The sequence below is a fragment of the Tenebrio molitor genome, chromosome 3 (genome assembly GCF_963966145.1).
Source record: "Tenebrio molitor chromosome 3, icTenMoli1.1, whole genome shotgun sequence".
Lineage (NCBI taxonomy): Eukaryota > Metazoa > Arthropoda > Insecta > Coleoptera > Tenebrionidae > Tenebrio > Tenebrio molitor.
Genome location: NC_091048.1, coordinates 23,884,903 through 23,908,508, shown reverse-complemented (window position 1 = coordinate 23,908,508; position 23,606 = coordinate 23,884,903). Strand labels below are relative to the sequence as shown.

General features: G+C 34.2%; 1 long non-coding RNA gene across 1 annotated transcript; it reads right to left on the bottom strand.

Moving 5' to 3' along the window:
* Positions 1–21,682: 21,682 nt before the first annotated feature.
* LOC138126782 (uncharacterized) lies at positions 21,683–23,606 on the bottom strand. Its single transcript, XR_011157956.1, has 3 exons — positions 23,134–23,606; positions 21,882–22,026; positions 21,683–21,828 (listed from the first exon to the last, which is right to left on the bottom strand). It is a non-coding gene; the product is annotated as an uncharacterized lncRNA (long non-coding RNA).

The window sequence follows — 23,606 nt, the reverse complement described above, 5'->3', positions numbered from 1 at the left end:
AGAAATTTTTGACATTGTACGGGAAATCGCACCTCCCTTGACCTAAAGTGTAAGGTAACGCTATATTTCCCAGATTGGGAGGCCGAAAACAAATTTTGAGCATGACAGATTATGGAAATTACCAAAAGCAAAAAATTTTTCATTTTACATATTAATTAAATAATTTCCACTTCAATTTCGTTGTAAAAACAATCCTTAAATTAGCATTTAAGAAATAACAGCCGAAAATTTAAATTACATAATTCTGTTTCTTGATAGCGCATTTGCTTTTGTATATTTTTTAATAACACAAAAATATGTGAATCTGGATAGCCTATTTTCTGGTAGACAAGACAACGGTAAATGTTACGCACTATGTAGTTTTTTCTTTTGGATTGGAATGGGATTACAAGGACAGCAAAAATGGAGCCTTGGAAAATCCTTTAGAAAATTTGGTTCATTGTCAAACAACAATCGAGGAAGATTGAAATTGTTTTGCGAACGTGCCAAGGACGACATTTCTTTACTTTTCCTTTAGACATAATGATTAATTTATCTGTGCAAAATGTGTCTTAAATCATTTTTCTCCCAAGATCTTCTTACGAAACAGTGTAAAAAATTATATTACTATAGTTGGCGCGGCGAACCAGTCGTGTAGTCACGTGAGAGTTCGTAGCGACGTCATGAAACGCCTGATTTACACTGCCTTGCCAAATTTTACTTTTGTGCGGGAAATTTAAATCTTACTACTTTAAGAATGGATGGAAATTTCGGCTGCGCGGATTGAGCTGCACCACTTTTAACCAATAGGAAACAATCCCCCGAAAATTACGTGAAGATCACGCCAGTTTATTACTCCATTGAATCAATGCGCAGACTATATAAAAAAAATTGCCTGTGCAAATAATTTGGTTGTTATTTTAATGAAACGTAGAATCAAAAAATTCTTCGTTTACTTTCCCACACGTGCTAAAATATATCATATATTTTTCTAAACGTTCTTGAAGAAAAATACTTATAATGGATAATAAATAACAATAATTATTATACACCTCCGTGTGTTGCAAGCAAAAGTGCTTAATATAATTGGTTCAGATGTTGATGTTATAATAAAATTTCTTAAAATTATGTCGTTAACTCTTGGCAAAAATCCTCGGGCAGATCAATTTATTGCATTTCTAGATCGTCATCTTCTGACATAACTGACATTTTCCTATTCTATCCAGTGGCGGCACAAGCAGGAGAAACCCAAAAAAACAAATGCTAGATACATTTTTTGAATCGCATTTTTATCCTGTACTTAATACTAAAAGCATTTTTTAAATCGGTCTATTGCAACAAAAAACAATACAAGTACATTTCGATGACATCAACGACTTAACAGCGAGAATTAAGTACGAAATTGGGTAAATTCGACTATTGGTGATTGGTGGGGCAATTTTGATAGAACGATTTAATAAAATTCTTTCACTCTTGGATAGCGGATAAAAAATTCCTTAAAAAAGGAGTTGCTCCCCTTTCGCCGCCACTGGGTGAAATATAAAAGTGTAATCTATGCCAAAGAATGACAACTTAGAAACACCTCTCCGAGAAACTTAAGGAGTTTTATTCCTTACTTTACATTCGCACTGTATTAACAAAAATCATAGGTTTACCCGTTTCACTTTGTTGTTTTATAATAGTTATTTATGTTACAAGTGTTGAAAACGATCCATTGCTTTACGAACGGTAATATGGCGCGAGACGCAGTCGAGCGCTGTATGTGAATGAGTAAAGCAATGAAGTTTTCACAAGAGTACCATACAATATTTTTTGTGCTGCCTTTTGTAATAAAACATATTTTTGAATCATTAACATAATAAATATTACTTAAACAAAATTATGTTGGTAATCAATTTAGCACTAAATATGTCAAATGTCAATCTGTCAGTGCTCGAATTTCAAATTCAAACGCAATTTTATAGCTTGCAAGGTCACCAACCGAAATTTTTATAAATAAACCCCCCAAACCTAAAATTAACACATTTTAGCATTTTTTAAATATTTACTAAGCACCTTTTGTTTTATAACATTAGAGACATAATTGTCTTTCAGTAATACTTGATTTGCCACAATTAGTTTATTTTTTCTTGCCTTAGATTTCTTGTTTGTCCATTGCGGCACTAGAGTTTTCTCATTTCCATTGCCGCACGCTAATCGTCCACTTAAAATGCCAATTGCAACTACGGCACCACAAAAAAGAATATGTATTCCAAATTTCCACACATTTATTTCCTACAACACTCTAGTTCCGTAGTAGAACTGCTTTGTTGACAACCACTTCTATTTTAATTATAATTACATCTGAAAAAAATCTATACACAGTAAAATTATGTTTGTTTTTTTTAAATTAAATTTATTGTACATTTTACAACCTTTGGAACGATAATTAGACATATGTTCTGCAATTTGTCGCTTGTTGAAAACCACTCGAAGGAATTTCACTTTTTCGGTCGTCCCAGTTCTGCGAAAAACCGCATCGCGCCTGTCATTTCAAAATTCCGTTTTTTGGCCAAATCAAATAAGTTTCGCACGGTTATGGCAATTCCGCGTAACGGTTGCACGTAAACGTAATCATTAATAATGCGATTATTCAGAGAAAATTAGCATATAGGTGCACTCGATTGCGCAACAGAATTAGTCGCAAATTTTTGGACACTTGCCTTATCTAACGCGCTTACGTAACTGTCCATAATCGATACAAATTAATTTATTCAAGTCACCATTTCTGCAGCAACAAATCCACTCCGAGATATTGTTGAAATTACCCGGCTACAAGGTGACCACAGTAGGTACAACAATCTAATTTGCTAATGGCGAACATGCAAGATCAAATTTTCGCTCGCTTGCGCAATTTCACACATGCAACGCGTTCCTCATTAGAGATATTGTCCTGGAGGTTGCGAAATCTCCGCGCACCGTGATTCTCTCCGTTTTTCCGGTTTTTCACCGAACTCCCGCGCGCGAACGTTGCCAACACCTTGCACGCGTTTTCATCGTAAAAGTGAAATGTTACCATCCTTTCACACTTCATGAACGGTTTGACAATTACCTCAGCGATGATTTTGTCTTCGTCCATCGAAAGTTGATTGAGACTTAAAAATAAATCGATCCCTTTGACACGAGGAAATAGACCGCTCGTAACAAATGGTGCTGTCGCAAATGAACCGATTTGTATTCTTCCACCATTCGGACAATTTCTTTCCTGCGTGTATTACGCTCTTGCGATACTCGCCGAGTTTTTCTGGTTTTGCAGCTAGTCCTTTTCTGAATAGTAATCCATTCGCTGGATGCATATCAGAGCAGAACGTCTACTTAGCCTTTGATAACCCGTATCGTTATGCCATTGGGTAACGGGCTGTGAACCCAGATATTTTGTTACAACGTGTTATAATGGTTCTGTATTAATTATGGACTCGACACAACCGATCTAATTAGCGATATTGTGCCGGAGCTAAAGATTTGATATCCTTAACCTGGTTCTATCCGCATCTTGAATGAAATCGCAACAACTGGAAACGCCCTTCACGGCCTTTTGGTAGGTTCATTAAGCTATCCACCATGTAAAGCACATTAAGCACCGTATCATTACTCCAACCATCGGGTGTTCATTTAAATTTCTCCTTAAAGTTGGCGCTGAAGAGTCGATTGTGACCGCACCACAGATCAGCTGTGTCTAACCTCACTTTTTGCGTTGTTTACTCTGCAGATTGACGAGGTGTATGTTCACAATCGATTCTTCAACGCCAACTTTGAGGTGACATTTAAAAATGAACACCCGATACAATTTTTATTCGTTCATCATCAAATTAGGGTAAGGGAAAGCGAGAAGAAAGACGAAAATTGTCGTAATTAATTATAAAACGAAATTTATTGCTGCGTGTATCTCGAATCTGTTTTAGTCGAAAAATGGTAATAGGGAAGGCGACAAGACACTGTTTTAGACGTATCACAAAATTCCAGCAATATCCGCACTCACATAAATTAAAAGTAAAACATTTCATATAATGGGAGGGTTTACAGGAATTTGTCAACGACTAATTGCTTTCTAAAATTATTTTCGGATGATAAGTCGACCACACAGGTGTTAAATCGATAAAAAACAGGAAGTGAATATGGACAAAATTACAATTCTCTTACGTGTAGTGTGTGTAATGACGAAATGGAAGAAAGTGCTCTCGACGTTCATTCAATTAAATAATTCTTCAATAGTGGTCATAAAATTATATTAATTGCGATCTCGGCCCATCGATTTTTATCTCGTGTGTTGGTCCTATCACGGATGAAAGTCAAATAATAACTGTTTGAACACTTTAACTAGTTGGCAGTGGCGTCCGTCGCGGTGGTAATAAATCCCGGTGTGAAGTGTCATACGTTGACCTGTTGTATGACATTGTTCCTGCTCTAATTAATATAATATGACACTCCATGCACGACTGGTTATGTGTACGGTCGAGATTTTTAGCAATTTGTCTGCACCCACTGTTCGGTATAAATATGGCAATCAATTTAGAAAGTTCAATCATGAGCAATCATGTAGAAGTGTTTGTGGCAATTTAGTAATGAACTTCTGAGAAAATAGAGAGATGAGGGAATAGGTAAAATGCAGTTTCAAGGTTGGAAAATGCTTGTCGAGCTTGACACTTTCCCGTCGAGGAAATTTCACGCCTGTCACAAATAACTGATGGAAAATTGTCCAGACAATATTTATGTAACGAGCGAATTCGAGGCGCTTAATCAATTTGAATATCTAAATTCGGTTCCTTTTTGAGCATAGGTGAACACCTCGACAGCCAAATCAATCAGTTTTTTTCGGCATTGGAGTCGTGATTTATTTCGTGCGATTTTTTTTATGTGGGTTAATGCGAGAGGTGGTACTCGGGACCCTTCCATTTACTACCGCATTTTTTTTTGGCGCCCCAAATAAATTAGCATATAGAATTAATTATTGAAGTGTTCAATTAAGAACATTTAAGACAGTTTTATTAGCGATATACATGACACGAGTATTACCATATAAATTTGTAATCGCATAAAATATGACAAAAAGACCGTTTTAATTTTTTAAAATTGACGTTTAAATTGTGCAAAATGTATGAGTCATTTTTCTTGAATTTGTTGGAAATGATCACTTGATCAGTATTTGTCTCGGCAGCGCTTTTCTATCGAAGATTTTTCGACGCATTTGGAAAAGCGAATTTAAATTATCTCGGAGAAACGTATTAGGTTCTCGAATAACCGGATAAAATTTCCTTCTTTGGAACCAGGATACAAACTGTTTTATAGCTGTTACAAGTTAATCTAGGAAGGATCGAACATTTCAAATGAGCGATGAGGATGATGATGAAACGTCGCGAACAAGAATTATTTAAGTTAATACAAGCGATATAAAGCGATAATAATAAAAATAAAATGCCAACCTTAAAATGGTAGTAGCATGGTTATTCACTGTATAATAAGGAGAAGAAATTCCATCGAGAGCTCTTATGTCTTTATGATCCTCGCAACAAACGGAGACACCTGGAATAACAAATAATTATTATTAAGAGGTCTCTAGAAGAGAGATTAATTGAAAGAAAAACTTCATTAGAGCTATTCTTTTTCAAACGTAAATTTAGATATTTGAAACTTGTAGGTGTGATTATTTACCATTTATAAATATTTCATAAAGAAATAAACACATTTGATAATAGACTACAGTTATGTACATTTGGTTAAGAGAGAACAATATATCTTTCGTAATGGCGTTTAGTTGAAAAAATTGTTTTTCTTCAAATGTAAAATATGACATACAGCTGGATTGATAACGCTAAAGTGTCACTTCATTGCCATGGCATTTGACGAGCTGGCGAGCGGCAGATAAAGTTATTATCTCCGTTGACGAGCGGCAGATGAAGTAAACTAGCTAAATCATTTGAAATTCCTAACTCAAATTTTAACAAATTCGTTTCTGAATCTGACATATTGAAAACTGAACTGAATAAATAAGATTTAATCAAGAAACTTGTACATAATTGCTAATTGCAAAACATACTTACAAAATCTATCCCAATTAAAACAAACAGAGAATAATTATAAAAAGAAATGTGGATTTTGGTCACAGCGTTATTTATATTAGTCATAGTAACTCTTTCCAAAACAAGCTAAAGCATATAAAGCCATTTTTGCTCCTAATAACATAATATACTATTTAAGTCCAATATTCTCCATATAACTACCAAAGCCAGCTAATTATTTGCTACTTATTATTGTAAGCAACGATTCATTGACAACTTAACCATGACTATGCAGTGCAGTTCTCAAATCGGTTTTAGGTTATGACTCAGATCCGAAAACTTTGATGAATATTTCAAATTCTCTTTGTGCTACGAGTTGGATTTTCAAAACTTCAGTATGGGACAAAATCTTTAAATATAATTTTGAAACAGAAACAAAAGCTTGTTTTGATATTTTAATTTTTATAGGATTCAGATCTGAAAAAAATGGATGGATATTCCGCATTTTTTCCATTGTTGGTATAAACTTAATTTGTATTTTGTGTGGAGCACTTTTTCTGAATCTTTTCAGCTTTCTCTAAAAATTTTTAAAACAAAAAGCAACGTTAGTGTTTTCTTCTAAAGCTGGCATATGTTTTCACTGAAAGCTAAAATATTTTAATATTGGTGCGGAAAGGGCTTTTTTGCAAAACGCTGTCGATCGTACTTCAGTTATACGAGTTTTGCAATGGCCATTTCCGCACGTGTTATGTTACATACTATTTTTCTAATGAAAGTCTACCATGTTTTAAGCATCTAAGCCGATGGAAATCTTTGTAAATGTTAAAAAGACAAATTCATCTAAAAGTATTAACGTAATGAGATTTTTCAGATTAAAAAAGACTTTAGAGGTTTGTTGCTACAAGTGATATTGTTTATAAAAGAAATGCTTTACTTACAAATGAATTTGCTTTAGAATTTTGCTTAACTTTAAAAATATCTAGTTTGCAGTAGATTCATTCGATGCAACTGCAAAGATATGCCTTGCAATTTCTCGCAAGATTAATAACAAATTGCAATTTCCACAAACTCTCGATTAACATTTAAATATGCAAATGAAAATTATATCTACGGTGATTTTGGTGACATTTACATTTTTTCATCAAATTCTATACAAGAGATATTGAGTAGAAACACAATATCAACGCATTAACGAACTTTCAAAAAATATTCAACAAAGTGATTTTTTAACATAAAATCAGGATATTCGAAATATTCATGAATTCATAAAAATTTAATCATCTTCATTTTCATTATCATTATTCAGAACTGTTCTAAATCAATATTCCCACGTAAAATAAACAAATGCATAGGTAATATACATAGGCTTTCTCAGAATCATTTATTCGCATATTTTGAAATTTTGTTTTCTGTTCCTAGATATTTGCTTATCCATATATGCAAATTTAGAGTAAAAAATAAAGCATTTGACTTGTTAATTGATCACGATATATCAAGCTGTCATAATATAAATTAAACGATTGGCACAAATATTTCAAATCGTTGTTTGTTACATTTCAAGTGTGCTTTTAACGATAACGTTAAAAATGCAATTTAAATTATTATCTCAAAAATGTTTCCAACTTCTAGTAAAATTCAAAAATTAAATTTGAATTTTTTCCATTTTATTGCCTCAAATTCTGCATACAAATCGCAATTTTTACCTTTACATTTTTGTTTAACTGCCAATTAGTTGAATATTTTTTAGCAAGTGCATTCCCTATTGGCGCATTGTTTTTACAAACTGATAAAATCGAATATTCATTGCAAATTTGTGTATTTTTTCCAATAGTTGATTTGCATTTCCAGGTCACGTAGAATTTCGTCGCCTGCCACCTACACGCCGTGCTGAACAATTCCAATGGTGAAAAAATAAAGAAATGGCATGTCGAAGGTACAGCCAACCATGGCATGGGTAGGTCTGAAAATAATGCGTCATTGCAACAGGAAATCGTAAGACACCTCCGTTTAATAATTATCGAGATTAGCATCTCATCCGAAATGGTGCAAATTGGAAAAAGCATGAAAGAGCATTTTCAGGAAATGATACGATAGTTCGGGTAACGAACAAAATGATTTGTCAATTGTAGTCTAATAATAACGAATAAGTCACTTTCATTATAGTTATTTCTACAATCCATTTGAAAGGAATGAATAATTGCAGAAAATCACAATAGTTATGCAATTTACTAGATAATCGAGCCATAAACACGACAATAACTCGCTTTAGCGATATTTTAAATTAATAAATTATTTGGGAAACAATTCATTACGTTGCAAGTTCAGCTCTCGCTAATTGAAAATACCATAAATATAATTAATACAATTAATTTCATAATTTACATGAACGTACGTTAACGTTACTAACAACCTTCACTTTATAACTGAGCCATTATTGTTTTCACCGTTCTACACTTGGACTTTATTTATCTGCCAGATAAAAATTTAATAGTGTTGTAAATGAAGTGGTTAACGACATTTTTACTATATTTGTATATCAAAAATATTGTGAAAAGAGAGCAAGAATTCCCCATTGTACAATAATATTTTTATTAAGGCAATAATTAATCCGCTATTTTATTACTATTATCCTGTGGAACTGGCTAGCAGGACGTACGTAATTAATCGACACGAGTAAAAGGTTCTAACAGTACAATTCTTTATTTATCGCAATCTATAGATTCTGTTATGTCATTGTGTTTGACATCTGGATAATATATTCTCTAGGAACAGTGGGACAGCTATTAAAACTAATTACAATGAAATGTTTAATTTATGAAAAAAAAAACTTTATTATGCTTTCATTTTAAAAATGCGAATTTAACACACTCGTGAAAGAAGCATAAAACCGAAAAAAAGACAGTTTCTCTTAATACAAAAAAATATTTTACTCATGATGCCACTTCACACTTTCTTTGAAAGTTTCAAACTTCTTTATTGTCGTACGCATTGTGCTTCGCCCAGTTGCGACCTCGACTTCGTCTCGGTCTTAGTACAAAAAGACTCACTTCTACTCTTAATGATATAATCAACTATTGTCAACAGGTGCTAAAGAAAAAGACTCCAAAATAAAAGTAACTTAGAAATTAACATCTGACATGTTTTAGGCCAAAAGGGATATTTGTTGCTTTGTATCTATAGAGTGAGTGAAAAAATAATACGAGGAGATTTTTTTTGGTACCAAAAATAGCAATCAATAAACTTTAATTTAAAAAAATAATTTTAATGGCTTCTGAAAAGCCAATTAGCTTTCTGTTTTATGTACGAGTAGACATTTACAATTAACAAAAATTGCAATGCTTACACTAACTAGTACTTTTGAATCTCCTAATTAATAAAATTAGAAGCCTAAGGAAAACAGGAAACACTAAAATTTTAGTTCATTGACGTAAAAAAACACAATATGAGACTAGATAAATTTTATTTAAACTTAGGATTTAGTGAACAAAACACTCTTATTCTATTTTCCTATAGACCAAAAAAGTTTGTTGACACACCATATACGTTGCACGTTATGTAAACATTCGCTAATATCATTGGTGCAAACCATAAAATACACAAAACAGTGTAAACTCGTTGTTATTAATTTAAACGTTATGTATTTAATTGTCTAAATTTGCAATTACGATAAATTATCTACTTTCTTTTGAATGTGAAATCCAACTAATTTCTTTTCTTAGTTGGATAGATTTAGTAAAAGAAATTCTGATTTATTCAAGATTTAATTTCATATTGCTTTTATCGTCGATAATTGATTCTGAGTAGCTTATCGTGTTCGAGTAATTTTAAATTTGAATGAGTAATCAAAACGTTAATCAGGTACATTATTACAATCTATATTTTCTTTGCTACTTAGCATGGTTTGTGGAATTCCTTTTACATAAATGATCATGATTTTCATGCAATTCTTGAACTAGTTTCATGTTTTTTTTCAAACATCTTAAGCTATTCTGATCCTGAAACTTAAATTTGCTATTTCAAATTCTCTTCTATTTCAGGATTTTTTCTTTAAAAATCATTTTTATATATTAATTAAATCAATCAGATTCCACTTAGATGGTCACTTGGCGAGTATGATGTTACTTCTTATCAATCTTTGTATGACATGTTTGGGTTTTTATAACATTCAGATCTGGAAATTTTGGTGGATATTTCCCATTCATCTTCTCCATGAGTTGGCTTTTGCGAATTTCACATTTGTTCTATTCTTACATCTCTGCGTAATCCAAAACAGTCTTTCCAAACCTACCGAAAAATAATCTAAAGCACTGTTACCATTTTTTTCAAAACTGCATATTTTATTTTTGAATTTTTCAAAGTTAACGGTATCGTTTCATCAGATGCAGGAGCTTCGACACGGTAGACAACAGAATTAATTACAGACAATTCCTTGCAAGAGCAACAACAACAACCTGTCATTTGCCTTACACGTCCGGTCTTTAATGAATTCTGCAAACGTCCGACTAACATTTCAATAATAAATTGCCAGTCCTGATCGCCTTTGTCATTAAAATTTTGATATTTTGATTCCGTTCTCGAGCCACATCTATTATGGGAGTTAGCTCACAACAAATAATGAATGATCCTTCACGTCGGCCGACAATGGTAACCAGACAACCACCACGCTACTTTCATTTATCCCAGGTATTTTAGTATCTTGTCTGATCCTTGCTACCAGCGAGTTTACATTCAAGGCGATTTTGTAGAGCGACCAGATGAATAGAAATGCCGCATTGCATGGCATGAGTTAATAAGTTTACGATATCAATTACATGCATCTACCATATTAAGAGGATCGTTTGTAGGATGGAGTAGTAGCCGGAGCGGTCTCCGGCATTGCACAAGCCGCCGTCTTATATCACCTTTATCACTCCCAGTCCCGCGAAAGGATTCCTATCAATTATTTTCGAGGCATTGGAAATGTGTCATTTCATAGTGTGCGACCTCAACCGATCGACACACCCAACACCATCGAACGCGTTTTTTCCCAAGACATTGTTAATGGACCGGATGCGATCGAGAGCTGACCAAATCTAGTCGTAATCTCCTCTGAGCTCACCAAGACGACTTCCCTCGGTCGTCTCTTCGCAGGTGGACGCCGCGAGGCTCCGTCGCAGACGTCCTCCAGCTCTTCCTAGTTCATCGTGGTTCAAGTTCGTCTCGCCTTGGGTGCATTTACGATGGGTCGTGAACGGTGCTCGATTTGCATGTTGCATTAGGAACTCGATAATTAGTCGATTAATAAACATTGAGCGAAACGTGTTTTAAGTAGAAGAAAGCGATTTAGAAATTGATATTCCACGTTCGACATACGATTTGTCGCACATCCGATTTGTTTCAACAAAATTGTCCAGTGAAAGTAATTAATTGCCTTCGTAACTATTGAACGAAACAATGTTAATTCGGACGCGCTTAGTGGCCATTTAAATAATTATAAAGTGTTCGCGGCGAGAAATCGGATTTTTTTCTTATTGATATTCGCCAGCTCCCCGTGATTCTCCATCAAATTAAATGCTTCACATCCACTTGGACTTAATGAAGACAATTTGTGTTTCTTCATTCGCGACGAGGGCGATTATCAAAGCAAATATCACACCCAGACCCGATCTAGATTAGAAATTGATAAATTCCTATTCACTTTCTTGGTCCACTGGGTATGTGCACGTGGTTTGACGGGCGTTTAGGTGTAAAGAGTGTAATTAGATTCACACAAACTAACTTCGGTTGTTCCAGTACTACCGTCTAGTATTTTGCAGACACTCAACAATTTCACGGTTAATGAGTGCAACATTATAATCGTTAATTTTAACTGATGACAAAAGTATAGTTTACTGCAAGTTAAGTGCTTTGCAATTATTATGTTGATATTAGACGATGATTATGTATAATATGATAATTGCAGTACCCATTTTATAGCCTGCTGGAGTATGGTACTTTCCAAATGGAGAACACTTCTTGTTATTATTATCTTCTGCCACACTTCTCAGACGAACAATTTTTGTTCTCGTCTTGTTTTCGAAATGGATTTATTTGTATGAATTTTCTTCATTAAAAATTCTTTCTATGCCCTATACGAATACGTCAGAATTAGTTCTACGTATTAAAATTAGTAAAAAAATATTTCAAACAATTAACACATGAAATATTTGCATAGAGGAAATTACAAAAACCTTGACAGTTTTTCTGTGATTCATTGCAGAGTAAATTGTCAACTAAAAGGTTATGGAATTTTTGAACCACATTATGAATCAGGACAGAAGCTGCCAATGCGATCAATTATTTTTCTCTGAAACGTATCTTGTTAACGATAATTACGAAGATAATTAGAAACATTTCTTTTTGTTTTATTTAACGTTGGCAAAACTTTTAACCGAAGTACGTAAATTGCGACAATGACAAGCTAGGTATGAATTCCCAAAATGGAAATAATTGCTGCCTTGTTCTACTGTCTATTGGAAAAACAGTTTGCAGCCTAAGTTATGGGTGTATTTCTTATAATTTATGATTTGTCTATAGATGTTACTGCTTTTGAGAGATAAGATAAAAATTACAATATGAAAAACGCATAAAAAATGTAAAATGTGGTTAACAAGGTGCATAATTTTAGAGAGATAGTACATGAGTTAACGTTGCTGAAAATTTAAAATTAAAATCAAGAAAAAGCTATTGTAACAGTTTTAACAGTTTAATAGATTAATTATTGTTAATGAGGAGGTCGAGATTTAATAGTATTTTGTTTTACATACAGAGAGAGTCTCAATTATATTTAATAACTGGACAGAAAGTGAAAATTTCTAGTACCTATTAAAAGTTGTTAAAACAATTCTGAACTAATTAAAATGTTTTCCCTTAAATTGAAATGAAGAAAACAAGAATTACAAGAATAATTATCTTAGTCAACTATGATACCGGTTTTGCTCCAGGAATTATTACCAAGAGATGTGAAAAATTGGTGAATACAGGGAATATGGGTCGAAATCTTTATTATTGTAAGTAAAACTGAGGAATCCAGGGGCCTCCTGTTTTTCTAATGCGGTAGTTTTTATTATATAGGATATACTTTTATCTTTGTACTTTTTCTCTTAGTAGACGGTGTCGTTATTATTTATTATGTACCAAGCTGTTTTGGTCGAGCTGTACCACCATCCTGATAGATCTTTCATTGCCTATGTGGTATCAGTTTGACCAGTTTTCCTAATAATTTTTTGAACATGAGTTCTTTCATCCAAACTCTGTCCAGTACCTTTTCTGCATTCAGCAGTGACAACGTCGCCTTCGTATGAGTCGGTATTCAAACATTATTTACCTTAAGACTTACGCATTTCGTCTAAAAATATGACAATGCTGTTCTGCCAATCTGCAAAAATCCTTCCGTTGTCGTAATTGTTCTTTCACTTTGTACTGAACTTAACGGAGTTGCTCTGGCAACTGGGAAGGATTCGAACAAATTATTTGACTCTTTGAGAGAGAGTCAGTCATGATAACTCATTTGGAGTAAGAGAGGAACGGTCTTTGCTTTTCTTGGAGCAAAACTATTGTCGCTTCCACCGTTTTGATGCTTACTTTTATTTTGGATCATACTTACATGTACAAAATTATAAATCGCTCCCTTAGATCTTTCTCGAATCTTCAAATTCGCCTTTGCAGGTTGCTTCAGCCAACAAACAAACTTTCGGCCCTTTATTTCCATATTCTGACCTTTATGAATAATCTCCTCATTTGCTGCACTTGACAATCGACGATTCAGAAGATCCTGTTCGATTATGCATGTTGTATAAAAGACCAGATTTACTGAATATAGATTCCGTATCCGTTTCTCGGTAATCTATTTGACTACTGTCAGGCAACTGATTCAGAACACAACCTTCAAAACGGTCATAGCTATATGGGTTGGAATGCGTTAGAAAGAAATATGAATGACCAACGCATATCCGTGTCAGGCGCAAGTTTTTAAACCGCCCTCACATAATTGTTGTTTCGTTTTGTAAAAACAAGAACAAACTCTTTGGCGTGAAAAGGGGCTATCTTAAATTTTGTATTCTCTTATTTGATGACTCTTGGTTACCAAAAACAGAATAAGTAGATGTGTTTTCACTTTTCGAGAATATAATAAAAATGTTTGTGGTGCTGGCGAGGATTTCCTGGCCATTCACCACATTTGAAGAGTGCTTCAAAACCGTCCGAATTATGCACATTTCCAACAAAACAACTTTCCTATTCGAGACAGCAGAAACAATATCATGCAACACGCGGTTCCACTCTAGATTGACCAATAGAAAATGTTTGTTCGTACGATTGTGTGTATAAAATGTGAAAGCGTTTTATCAAAACAGTGTGAGTCAAATGCAACCGATCCAAAGTTATCTCGAAAAACCGAGCCAATAACTCAATGAAATTTTCGATTTCCATCTGTCTCTGTCGGCGTTGCGGTCGGAAACGAGACGGAGTTAATTATGTGGAACGAAATTCTTTGTTGAATGTGTACGCACATTCACTTGAAAAGCTTTCGAAATGCGGATTTTTTTGTGGCACTTCGTAACTGTAGCACAGTTTCTGAGGCACACGACATTGCTCCGTACCTCAGGGCCAGAGCAAGCAGCACGGCCAATTTATCGAAAATTACACAATTTCGTCGGTTTTCCGCGCCTTTGCGCAATGAAAATTTCACAGCGGACCACCAATTAACGGAATTTAACGGCTTTAAGGAATTTACTGCAGGTGACTGGGACTTTATGCACGATTCTGGAGGTCCATTGTCTGTTAAAGACCTTATGGGGTTATAATTATTACTTTTATGGCTTACAGTGTCTCGAGATGTCGATGTGATCGTTATTTTAATGCGCCTCCAATTCGTGACTTACTCGGATCTTGCGACACCAACACCGGGACAATCGCTAAAACTGTAACACGCACGAAGAAATTTATAATTGTTGCGCATACCTGTTTGGGGCAGCTCCTTCAACGTAAACATTTTTAAATTTCCTCGTCGATTCCATTTTAGTTGTTTATCACAGGCACAATCACGGTTTAAATTATCCACCGGCACATTTTTAAACAATTAGGTTAGGTTTTCAAATGTAAACAACCCTTCAGTGCTGCCAATTGTCGTAGTTTAGTGATGAATTTTCCTGTGTCGATTGTTTAAAAAATTTGAAAAGTTTTCAATTTTAATTTATCTGTTTCCAATTTACACAATAAGGGTCATTGTTAATAATATTGTTAATTCGTCTAAGTGTCGTAAAATCTTTTAAATGAGACAGATTAATTTGCTCATCAAAAGTGAGGTTATGTAACAAATGCAAATAAAGAACTTTTCATTTATTTACATTTCTTTTAGGGCATTACAGGTAACAAACATGTCCGAGTGTAAAAGAATAACTTTTTCTTTGATATGTGCGACCATTCATCTTAAAGTTATTTTTCCCATAAATGGTAAACTCTTGGGAAGTTCAAAATAATTTTGTCAACAGATGCACTGTGTGGTATGTGATCAAACCAATAATTAAAAGGCAAGTAAGGAGGTGAGTTTGTAATTTTAACTCCCATTTGTGTAAAATTGTAATTAAGTGTTTAGAAAAAAAATGCACTTTTCAACAAATATAAGTAGGTATAATGACTTTAGTGAATCTTTTGTATGTTTTTCATCCCTTTTTATTATTACAGAGACTGAAGAATTATAATGTAGAAAAATTACTCTCTTAGAGATTGGTTTATTTTTGTTTTTCAAGTTAACCATTTCAGGGTTGCCAATCTCGTTGGCGGTGTTGAATCCTGACACACCATTGCACACGTTCGCAATAATTCTTTTAAACTACCAAATTATGCGTAACGTTTGGTGTGATAGAAACGCCGACAAGACGGCATCTCGTGACAGAATAAGTTAGATCATTTTTATTTTTGGAGGTTGGCAGTCGTGCAGGTGTCCGATAAAAATCCCCCTTTCCGGTTTAGCAACCGGTTCAATAAGTAAATAGAGCAAATAACTTATAATCCAGCGATAGTTGCCTTTTGAAATATGTTTCACTTATAATTGCAGTTTTAGCTTGCCAATTAAACTTCAGTGGGCAAAATTCTTCGTTAAAAAAATGTAGAAAGTGGTGAAATTACACTCTTCATTTACATTAATTATTGTCCACTGATAAAACTGATTGATTTATTATTATGATAGAAGATCTCTTAACGTTTAAGCTTAAATTATCGTCTGTACGGGTATTAATTGTGAAAATTTAAAGTAGTAAGTGGACCAATTATTATTGGTGTTGGCAGGAGCGGTTTTGGCAGGGAGGCTCTACGGGCAGTGCCCTCCCGACAAAAAAACTGAGAAAAATAATCAAATGTTATATCATTAATTTTTATTTAAGTATTTAATCTTAATGTATGTTCGAGTACATATATGTAAATTCGGTCGCGTTGTCCTATTTCAGCGCAGCGATTATTTCCTTATTTTATAAAATCTTGGGCCGCTTTCTTCAGCGGGCGAAACAATGTTGCCTCATTGTACAGTATTTTTGCAAGTGTGACAAAGACGATAATCGGGAAATCAGTGTGACAACTGAGCTTTTAGCATGTGCTTACAAACTTCCGTAAGGCCGCAGTCCGCCGCCGACAAACCAATGTTTTCCTGGAATTTATATATTTTAAAAGAGATCTTTTAGAAACACATGTAGGTCAGTTGGTCGTTGGTGGTTCGTTGGTTGTTAGCAATCTTTTCCACCGTCAACTTTGTGTGTATTAAACCAAACCGGTATAATTCACTAATTTATAATTTCTAATTGATCAGTTGTTTTATAATGGAGACAGGTGACATCACATCTAACAGTGTTGAGTATATTAAAACACACAAATTAGACTATGAAACGCGTTTAACTATTAAAAACATGGGACCGCCAAGACCTAAATTAAATCTTGTGCAACCTGAAAAAAGCGGCAGTAGAACTTTTAATCGCAGATTCAATGAAAAACAATATTTGTATGCAGACTGGTTATGCGGGTGTGAAAAATCTAACAGTTTCTATTGTTTTAAGTGTTTATTGTTTGCGCCACAAATTGATGAAGCTTGGACGACACGAGGTGTCAACGATATTAAACATTTGTCGGAGAAGGTAAAAAAACATAGTGCTAATTGCAAACATATTAATTATTCGTTGGAGTATCAATTATTGGGAACTGTGAACATTCAATCACAACTGGACTCAGCCTATCGACGGTCTGTCAAAGAACATAATGAAAAAGTTTCGCGTAACAGATATATTTTAAACCGAATTATAGACTGTGTAAAATTTTGTGGTAATTTTGAGTTAGCATTACGAGGCCATGACGAGACTGTTACCTCTGCAAATCCTGGAATTTTCAAAGGCTTAATTAATTTTACTGCTGAAATTGACAATATTTTTAAACAACATTTATCATCCGAAAAAGGTGTCTTTTTAGGTACGTCCAAAACCATTCAAAATGAACTACTAGATTCTATGCTTCATGTCGCAAGAAATTTGATAATAAAGGAAGTTGAATTAGCAGACTTTGTGGCCATTCAGGCCGATGAAACCACTGACGTATCTGTTCAGGATCAAATGGTTCTCATTTTAAGATACACTCTTGGACAAAAAATTTATGAGCGGTTTTGGGGATATTTTTTACCCCTTTCACACACTGCGGACGGCATTAGTTCTTGCATTTTGGAACAATTATCTACATTAAAATTAGACTCTAACCCAAAAAAATTAATCGGTCAAAGCTACGACGGCGCATCTGTGATGTCTGGTAAAATCAAAGGAGTCCAAAAAATAATACGAGACAAATATCCTTACGCATATTTTGTGCACTGCTACGCGCATCAATTTAATTTGATAGTGTCAAAAGCTGCATCAGAACATAAAGCTGTGAAAATATTTTTTGCAAACCTAGCAGGCTTTTCTACGTTTTTTTCTCGTTCCCCGAAACGGATGAGTGTTTTAGACGATGTTGTAAAGAAGCGTCTTCCTAAGGGATCTGATACTAGATGGACATTCCACAGTCGATCTGTCATGACAGTGTATAATCACCAAAAAGACCTGATGGAATGTTTTGAGCAAATTATTGACAAAGAACGAGACACTCAAACCGTACAACAAGCATCAGGATTGCTACGGTTACTAGAAGATGAATTTTTTTTATATTGGCTAAATTTTTTCAAAGATATAATGCCACATGTTGCAATATTATACAATCAATTACAGACACGGGGTATAGATTCTATAAAGATTCAAAGAGCTGTCGATGCTTTTAAACAACAGATTTTATTAATAAGAAATAAAATAAGAGTGGAAGATGCTGGTCCAAGTACATATACTGGTAAAAGAAAAGTAAGAAGCTATGAAAATAATAACATAGTAGCAAAAGAGGTTTGTGACATAATTACTGTTGCTGTTGAAGATCGGATGTCTTTCACAGCTCACTTAACACTTGCTACCCTTTTCGATCCAAGATATTTCGAAGACAATAGTGTGAATTTTCCTGAAGAACAGTTTAACACGGTTTTGCAGTATTATCCTTTTGTAGATGCTCCGAAACTAAAATCTGAATTGCGTACCTTATATGAGAGAAGAGATTTTGCAAGTGCTAGTGGTCTTCTGCCTTTGCTAGAGGTTTTTGTTGAAAATAATTTAACGAATTTATTGTCTGAGTCTTTCAAATTGCTTAATATAGCCTGCACCACGCCTATGACAACGGTAGAAAGCGAAAGATGTTTTTCGACATTGAAAAGAATAAAAACGTTTCTGAGAAGTACGATGCTACAGGAACGACTTAATGCTCTCTCTACACTATCAATAGAGAAAGAGTTAATTTCTAACTGTGAAAAATTTAATGAAATGGTCATTGATCATTTTTCAACAGCAAAAACGAGGCGAATCGACCTGATTTTCAAATCTTGTGTTTAAAAATGTGTGTTTTCTCTTTCTAATTAATTAATCAATATGTGCGTTGGAACACTATTTTTTTTTATTATTATGAACTAGTGAACTCTTTTATCAACAAAAAACTTTTGGATCCATTATTAGCGTGGCATTTCACAATCATGTAAGTTTTTCTTTTTTTTTTTTAGCCTTGTAAAATCCCCTCCTGAACATGAACAATGAAATAATTTTGACGAAAAATTGAAATGTAGCCATTTTTTGTACATTCATACACCTACGTGTATTTGTTTCTATAGAATTAACACAACAAAATAAAAATGTGCCCCACCAATATTTTCTGCCGCGAGCCGCCACTGGGTGTTGGCCTGAAGCCGCTCAATCGAAAACTGAAATTTGTCCTGATACTGGGATTGGACGTTGGTTATAGAGCTGCGATTGTTAATTTGATAGGTCGTGTAATTTTGGTTGGATTTATGTTCAGAAAATTTGTGTAGTAACGTTATTAACATAAATCAAGCGAAATAACGCGTGGCGATTGAGACAAATAAGTATAATTTAACAACTTTCAATATTTTTGTGCCTCAATTCCGAAACGTTCGAGTATCACGAAACACTCGGATAGTTTCCTGGCGAAGGATTAAGTACGACTTTAGGAAGTACATAATTAATCAGCACAAGCGTTTCCTCTAGTGCTGGAATGCACCACTTTGTCTGCAATTAACGATTTATTCAAAAGATCCTCATACTTTCCCGTCGAATGTGGCGCTGTTTGCTAATCTGTGCAATAATTTTATTGAAAAACTGCTCATGCACTATTCTACATAATTAATTGTTGATATTTATTGTACTACATAAATAAGTAATTAATACTATTACAGATGAAAAAAATAATCATAAATTACCATAATTGTTATTATTGATCAATAAAAATTACACGGCGGCTTCGCTGTTTTCTCGCAGTTTGCGTGCGAGCCCCATTTTTGAGACGTCTTAATTGTCTCAAATTCATCCTTTGACATTTTAAATTACTTTCGATTACTGTCTGGGTTAAGAAGTGTATTCCTCTTTTTAACTTTCACGACGTTCGAAAAGCACGCAGAATTTCCTCGAAGAGGCCTTTTGAAATTAGGTCTATATTTGGAGTACCGCACCTGTTGAAAGTACCAAACCCGTGAAAAATACCTATTCCTGCGTTTTGTCTACGTTTCTATGATTATAATCACTTATTATATCCCGAGTGCAAAAATTTTTTGCTAATGAACGAAAACATCCATAAATGAGGTCAGAAGACCAATTATTATCAAATAAGAGCACTAGACGAAGTTGAGGTCTTCTGACCGAATAATTTATGGATGTTTGAGTTCATTCGCAATACATTTGCCGATATTAAAATTTTGCACGAGGGGTATACGGCTGATTATTTCCTGAATAGAATGAAAACAAACGCATTATTTCCAATCCTTTTTATTCAAAATAATTTATTTAAAAAAAAAATCAGGTACCGACATTTTTTATCCGATTATTGCACATTGCATTTTAGAGAAATTTTATCGGGTTATTTTTTGTTTTCTCGTTTTGATTGGTCAATATTTGTCACGCAATTGGTTGCTAGACACATGAAGGAAATAATCACACTAAAAACGTTCCGAATCGAAATTTTGTCGTTGAACTTGCTCATTTGTAATTAAAATGGGGCAACAATTCCAGAGATCGCTGTTTTGAGGCACCAACTTCTTTCTAAAAATAAGTATTTTTACACTGGCAAATTTCAATAATCACATAAAAACGTTCCGAATCGAAATTTTGTCGTTGAACTTATATCCTCTCATCTGCAACAAAGTTTCAACGAAGCGATTTCCTGACGGGTTACTTAAAAAATACAAAACACCGTATCAGGCTTGCCAATCACAACCACGCCCCTGCCATATTACATCTTTTATGGGTGTTGCAGTTCGACATCCCGACAACTTTATTCTTCATATTAATTTTGCTTATCTGCAACGCGTGGAATCGACCTCTTTGTTTGCTTGTTGCTATTGGCAACATTTCCTGGAGTTTTTCTCGGCTGAACCTTCATCGATTTCCTTTTCCTGTTCCACTTTGGTTTTCAAAATTTTTGTGTGTATTTTACGAGTATATCAGTCGAACATGTTTTTATTGGTGTTGTTTTAAATAAGTTACGCACGTCAGAAGTGAAATTGTACGCTTGTGTAATATTTGACGAGATTATTTCCCGTTTGTGGTAAGCATGTATTAAAATGTTGTAACGAGGATCTTCGCGCTTTAACAGCTCCGCAGATGTAATTGTTTTGTGATTAACTAATTAATATTCAAACTGCAGTTAATAAGGATTATGATTACGTTTTTATGGACATTAATGCAACATTCTCTCGAACGGAAGTGGCGATTAATTGATATCGTAATGTTCGTTATGAGTCACTGCATAACTGCAGTTTCATTTACTGAAAAAAGATTTTTTTCAAAAACTCTTAATTTGTTTAAACAATTCTGATTAGTCTTGTTAGCTAATCACGAGTCCATTTCACTTTTAAAACTTTTTTGGTTCATAAAATTTTTGTCGCTAAATGCTTTCTACAAGTTAATTACAACCACCAACAATAATTATTTAATGCAGCGGTGCTTGAATTATGGATTACGACACTTTGAGCAGGGAGAGGGATCGCATCTTTTTTTTACTATTTTTCATCGAATTTTTACGTTTAATTTTTTCTGGATTATTGCAACCATTTATTTCTAATAAATCTGTTAAAACATTTCATTCTCTATATTACAGATCAAACAGAAAGCACTATTTCTTTTTCTAAGTAGTTTACTTCTCACTTGATCTTCTTTGACGTCAGCATATTTTTTTCAGATCTCACCTAAAATGCAAATGATACAATTATTATACAAATAAAATTCCACAAGATGTTACCTTGTAGTCCTTTATTTCTCCTTCTGTCCGTGAACCGTGAACAACGTAAATACTAATTAACAAAAGCAAAATTATCATCATACTTCTTCAATTATCGCACCTTCGATCAAATCAATCGTTCAACTCTGAAGTATCTATTTTGTGCCTGCAGGATTGACACAAGGGTCAAAGATATATCAGTTAAATTTACTCAACGTCCAGAAAACAATAATAAAACTGAGGGATGAATTGCCAAATTTTTCTTTATTATATCGTGTGTTCATTTAAATTTATCCTCAAAGTTGGAGTTGAAGAATCGATTGTTAACGCACTCGTCAGTCTGCAGAGTAAAAAAGCAAAAAACGCAAAAAGTGAGGTTAGATTTTAATAGCGTTCACAATCTTCAACGCCTGTTTTTAGGATAAATTTAAATGAACGTCCGATACCTCGAGTTCATTAACAAATTTTATGACACTTCCGTGAAATGTATCTTTGTAAATTTTTTATTTTGCACATATGGGTCAGCTTTGACAAGATAGCTTCGAGATAATGTCAACGCAACAGACACGAAGGAGTGAAACGTGTTAAATTAAAATTAATTGTTATTTAATAGTCGTGCAAAATATCGCACGTGCTAATTGTTTTTCGTAACAAGTTTTGAATGAAATTTGAAAAATTTACTCAAACTTTATTGTTTTTTAAAAAGTCAACTGCAGAGGAATAATTAAAAATTACCGTCTTTGTTTTCCGTATTTTGCATTGGAAACCGAAACATTGAAAAAATCAATTAAAAAATCCTTAACTGGAAAGTGTTTGGGGCATTTATCAAACCGGATTGTGTCAAGTATGCTCTACTAGCATGATTCATTTAAAGTAGTAGTAAAGTGTTCCAATCGTGTTTGAGGCATCCTTTAAGCTGACCTTGGACCAATATAGTTGTCAAGTTTCCATCGTTGTTAAATGAAAATTGCTCAGTAAAAATATGACTGATTTACATTCGTAGTAGATTTTAGTAGATCTGCCGGGTGCATTTCTTGTGCATGTGTCACCGACAAGTGTTCCGAATGAAAGTGAGTTAAGTCCTAGATCCCGATCGGGTAATTTCGCGTTATCTCGCATACAGTGACGAATTTATTGTGGACATTACAATTGGTGGGGAAGTACGCTAAGAAATTGAATCGAGAAATTCCACGCCCGACGTCATGGTCCCGATTCTTGTTATAATAATGGTGGCAAATTCGTCTTTCACGTACCGACAATAAAATGCACTTACTGTCTTATTTATTGCTCCGTTAATAATCCGCTCGTTTGGTCATTTTACAAAATTACTGAACTGCATCTGGCATTCACCAGTCTGCACTCACAGATCGAAGTGATAAAGTTCGCTTGTTACTTTTTACTGTGATAATAAACTCGTTACCCTAGATCTTGCAGTTGCATTCTTATTAGGCAACGCACAATGAGAAGGTCGTTCTGTTCGTTTTTTTTCTGCATTGTGTTGGCCATAATTGAGGCACGCGTGTAATGTAACTGAGAGAAAATCTCACTGTTGCCACACTTGCGACGAAAAATCGGGGAGAAGATTTTTTCCGAGTCTGGGACATTGCTAGTGATAAACACACTGAAAATCTCACTAAATCGCTTACTCACTTATCAATAAAAAATAATAAAGAAACCATGGTCAATTACAAGGCTACAGTGCGATTTTTTATTTCACTATTTCCAAGGTAATTTTGTGAATATTCA